We start from the raw sequence: 5,160 nt of genomic DNA, 5'->3' as shown, positions 1-5,160 counted from the left end.
TTTAACAGACATACCTTGAGATCTATACTAATTGGGTCAGAGGGATTCAAAGGACACTTTTTGCTCCTTGCCCTCCTGGGTCGATTAGTTCCCAGGGACTATGAGCATCGCGCAAAATGTCCTGTAATGGTGGTGGGTCATCTGGTCACAGTCGCCCACCTTCTGAACTCCTCGGCATCTGTGCATGAATACAAACTCATCAGATAGACAGCCTTCCTCTCCCACTTGAGGCTCCATACTCTGCCATCCCTGTCACTGTCCACTGTGTTGTCAGCACCCTCATCCATTCCCCCTGTCTGCCCTTCTGGTAAATCTAGTCAGCCAGAGGTCCCTGTTCCAGGAGGGTCAGCTGTTCCTCATCTACTGCAATCCATTGTCAGTATTCCTTTGGATAGAATTGGGGTCTGCTATTCATTTTTCCTGTAGTATGTTGGGTTGCTGTCTGGAAGAGCCTTTATCTATCCTAGCCAACAACTCGACTGAAGGTATCGCCTGTCTGGCTTTGTTGTTTGTCGAGTAACTTTTAGTTATGTATATGTATGCTCTTATGATATTATGTTGGCCCCTTTAATCTTTGGTTATACTTCCCTTTTGGGTGTTTAAGGACATACAATTTCTTCTTATTTAAATAGTGTTTTCATGGCTTCTTTGGTAATTTTACACAATGTTTTTACCATATTCAGAAGCCTCATTTACTCTCAAAGACAACCTTATCTCCCTCATGTCTTCTATTATTTTTTAAGGCTTATTGACTTTAGTTTGTTTTTATCACATCCTCTTGGGTATGGCTCAATTCCCTGAAGTCTGATCAACAGACCTCATTAGGTGTCTATGACATAGTCACAGGCACAATACAAACTTTCACAGATGTTTGTTTATGTAAAAGTATACATCATAGTGTTGCCTTTTCTGTAACCATTCTAGCATACTTATAATTGCACTTTATGAACAAGGTCCAAGGAACCTGTAAGTTTCTTTTTCCTTATAGTTTTGCATCTCCTCCCCTGGCTCTTACAACCCTCCCTCCTCTTCTGCAAATGTCCCTGAGCCCTGGGGTGAGTGAAGTTTAACATAGGAGTCCTGTCCAGGGACACACACTTTAAGGTCTTATTCTCTACACTTTGGCTACTTGTGGCCTTCTCTGTTCATCACCCTCTGTTTCATGAAGAAGTTTGGCTGATGAGAGTTGAGAGATGTGTTAGTATTCTCCTATCCCTTGTTCCACTGTGTTTCATGAGCCTTACGTCTGAAGTTCCAATATAGTTGTGCCACTTAGGTTTGGACATCTCACAGACACTTATTCTCTGTGTGTGAGAAGTTGTGGAACTCTAATAAATAGTCTGTGTGTTTTAAAAGAAGTTTATATGATGAGTGGTCACTGGCATACTTGTCCTGACTATGGAACGCTGCTGATAGGGTAGGGGAGCTAAATATGATTACAATGAATTGTATGAAATCCACAAAGACTCAACAAAAATATATTTTAAAGAATAATTGTACTTTACATGGTGATGTAAATTTTCATTAGAATGCTGACATATTTAGAACATATTTTATATGGAGATCATGCCCATGAGTTAATTTTAATAATTTTTTAAATTTAAAATTATTTTATTTGTGTGTACATAGGTATTTGTGTGGGTATATGTGTGTGTGCGTGTGTGTGTGTATGTGTGTGTGTATGTGTGTGTATGTGTGTGTGTGTACCTCTATAGGGACCAAAGAAGGGTGTTCGAATAATAGGTCTGTCAGCACCTTATGTGGTTTACTGCCTGTTGTGGGAGAGGTCAGGAGAGGCCTGGGGTCCTTGCTGAACATGTCAATTATTGATCTGGATGTTGAGAACTTAATCCAGGACCATCGGAAGAGAATCACATGCTCTTTAAAACTGAGCCATCTCTCCAGCCCCTATGATAACATTTTAATGTAATTTTTATAAATGTTTGCTATTAGAATATTCAGTTTGTTACTATATTATTTTTTGTCTTTCTACAGTGCCAGAATTTATTGAATAACAAGACATTAACTGGATACATCACTTTTTAAGATATTTTTACTTCCATTTCCATGTATTTATTTTCTTTTTTAATAACAAATTTTTAAGAATATCCTACATGAGTATGGTAGTTGCATATTTCTACCCCTTCCAGTGCCCTCCAACTCCTTACATGTCCCCTCTCTCCCTCACAATATCTTTCACTTTTCTTTATTTATGTCACATGTACAATCATACACACACATTATATATATATACACACATTAATATATAGCGTACTGAGATCATTTACTGGTGCTCATGGTTCTTTTGCAGGTGCTCTTGCATACATGTGTTTAGAGCTATCTGAGAATGAACTCTACCCTATTGCAAAGCAATTTATTGGGCAATATATTTCAGTTTTTGAGAAAATTAGATTATTTACCTACCAAATTAATAAACTGATCAATTGAATGATTTTTAACACGTTAATTCAACACTTCTGTAGGAAACCAGGATGCCAGGCCCTAGGTGAGCCTAAAACTTATAGGTCCAGGCTGCATTCTCTGCTAAAGGGAGGGGCACTGAAAACAGTGGCTCTGATAATCCCTGCCTTGCAGAACACTGTTAGGCTGGCAGGAGGAAGTGGCCCAGTCATAAAAGTGCAGGCTCCCTGCTCTGTGGGAAAGCATCTTGGTCAACAACTCTTAGCTCATCTCCTTGTCCTGAACAAATAATTCAGCTATCCCTGGCTAAGAGATTAGGCCAGGTTAAAGGTTTACTCCTGAGCTAAAAGCTAAAAGTTTACCATGCTTTTAGCTCTAAGAAAGAAAACATTGTGGCCAATAAATTACTGGATGGGCATTGACAACCTTGAGTAAAAGTTTAAGAATCCTTCTGGCGCCAACTAACAGGTTAAATGTCCTGTTGGGAAGACACAGGTCCAGGAATTTATGACTCTTTCACTGATCAGACCCTCTGCCCTGAAGCAAGCAGGTACCCCCGCTAAGCAAAGCAAACCTGAGTCTCCACAACTTCCGCCCAAATAGCATAAGAATATGTCAGTAGAGGATATATCTTTTTGAACATATATGTTCAAATTTTAATGCAAGTCTGTTTAAGATCAATCTCAGGTTTACAAAGCTATAACCAAAATTGAGTCGTTTAGATTCTCATCATCAGTATTCATCTTTTTGCTGCTTTTTTCACGCCCTTATTCCTCAGGCTACAAATCAGTGGGTTCAGCATGGGAATGACCAATATGTAAAACACTGCAGAGACCTTTTCCTGTTCCAGAAATTACTGAGAAATTGGCTGGATATAGCTAAAGGCTCCAGACTCATAAAGTCACAGCAGTTGGGTGTGAGGCACATGTAGAGAATGTTTTGTGTCTCCCCTCAACTGAGCAGATTTTCATGATTGCACTGATGATGCAGATATAAGGACCACAATGATGATGAAAATGAACATGGCATCACTCCAGAGAAGACCAAAAGCAGCATCTCACAGGTGTGTGCATCAGGGCATAAGAGCTTCGAAAGTGGAGGGATGTCACAGAAGTAGTGATTCACAATGTTTGAACCACAGAAGTCCAGTCTGAGCAACCCTATTGTGTGTGTCAGGGAATTAATGAGCCCAACTAAATAACATGCAAAGACCATCTATGTGCAGACAGACACTTTGGGTCAAAATGACTCTATACAACAAGGGGTTTGGAATGGCCATATACCAATCAGTCATAAGCCATCATAGATAGGAGGATGCTATCTGTGGTGACTTACAGTAAAAAAAAAAAACTTTGCAGAATAGAGCCAATTAATGTACTGGACATAGGTTTTGACATGAAATTGAACAGCATCTTAGGAGCTAAGACAGTAGAGTAACAGATGTCACAGGAAGAGACGTTGCCAAGGAAGAAGGTTGAATTTGAGAATTCAACCAGATGAAGGCAATCATCCCTCAATTCCCTAAAAGTGTTATAAGGTAGATAAGACTGAAAATTAAGAGGAGAGGAACCTGCAAGTTAGGGTTTTCAGTCAATCCTATCAGAATGAATTCCCTCACACCTGTGGGATTCCAACCTGCCATGCATTTAGATGTTTGTAAGATCAGGCCATTCTGTAGAAAAGCAGAATTTCCTCCAGTATCTGATTTTCTTCTTATCATGAGACATTTAGGGTTGACCTGTGGTAGATGGAGCCAAAAGATTAGCATCTTCAGTAGTAATTCAGTGCTACACAATCCATATACTGTGACACAAATTTTTAACTCTTCATATTATTTTATTGATTTTACTAATCTCTACATAACAAGAAGGATAAAACTGTTTATCAGTTAATAGTGTTAACATTGTCTGAAGACATAGCTCCTTCAGACATACACTGCTTACATGAGTTTCAAGCTGATGGTTGTCTAGTATGATAATTCCTTCACTAATTTATGATTATCTTATTTCATTTTTGAACTTCAGTTAAGCTGAAGTCACTGAATCCAACTAGATACCACACCTTTCTTTGCAAAGTATGAGTCTCGCTTCTCTTTGCCTCATCTTCTGTCTATAACACTGACATGTACAGCTCTATACAGTTGAGTAAGAGGGAAAAGCAGAGAAGACTTCAACTTGCTGCTTAGCCTCAATGGATTGACTAAAAGAACTATCACTTAGGCTAACAAGGTATCTTTTGGCACATCTATGACATATTTTAAAACATCAATATTAAACACTATGTTAGAAAGTCCAGTGTACATGTGACCTGCATGTAAGATGTGAAGCACCAACATTTTGTCTGGCAGACATGTTTCACTTGCATGAACTTAAGGTAACACTTAAAGTCATATTTTCTGAATTGCAATATTACTACCTCCACAAGAATTTTTGTCAAATATTTCTAAATTAGTGTATCCATATCAACTTTAAGCATTTGATAAATATGTGTTATTTAATACTCAGCCTAAATTTTTTTGCTAGAAAGAAAGCAGTAATCCATGCAAGTGTGACAACTTTATGGAAATCATGATCTATGGGGGGAAAAAAACACATGCTGTTATATAAAATGGAGATAATACAATTGAAAACTAAAAAATGAAGTGTGCAAGAAAGGAAGATGCTATTTTGCATCATACATTAGTTGTCTGGTACAACGATGGACAATTACCATAAATTTGTTGACTTAAATATCAAATAT

At 38.2% G+C, this 5,160-nt stretch overlaps 1 pseudogene; it reads right to left on the bottom strand.

Moving 5' to 3' along the window:
• Positions 1–3,160: 3,160 nt before the first annotated feature.
• On the bottom strand, positions 3,161–4,063 carry LOC103735742 (annotated as a pseudogene).
• Positions 4,064–5,160: the final 1,097 nt, after the last annotated feature.

The sequence above is a fragment of the Nannospalax galili genome, unplaced genomic scaffold (genome assembly GCF_000622305.1).
Source record: "Nannospalax galili isolate Female #2095 unplaced genomic scaffold, S.galili_v1.0 scaffold1417, whole genome shotgun sequence".
Classification (NCBI taxonomy): domain Eukaryota; kingdom Metazoa; phylum Chordata; class Mammalia; order Rodentia; family Spalacidae; genus Nannospalax; species Nannospalax galili.
The sequence above is the reverse complement of the archived record's forward strand: the minus strand, read 5'-3'. Positions and strand labels throughout refer to the sequence as shown.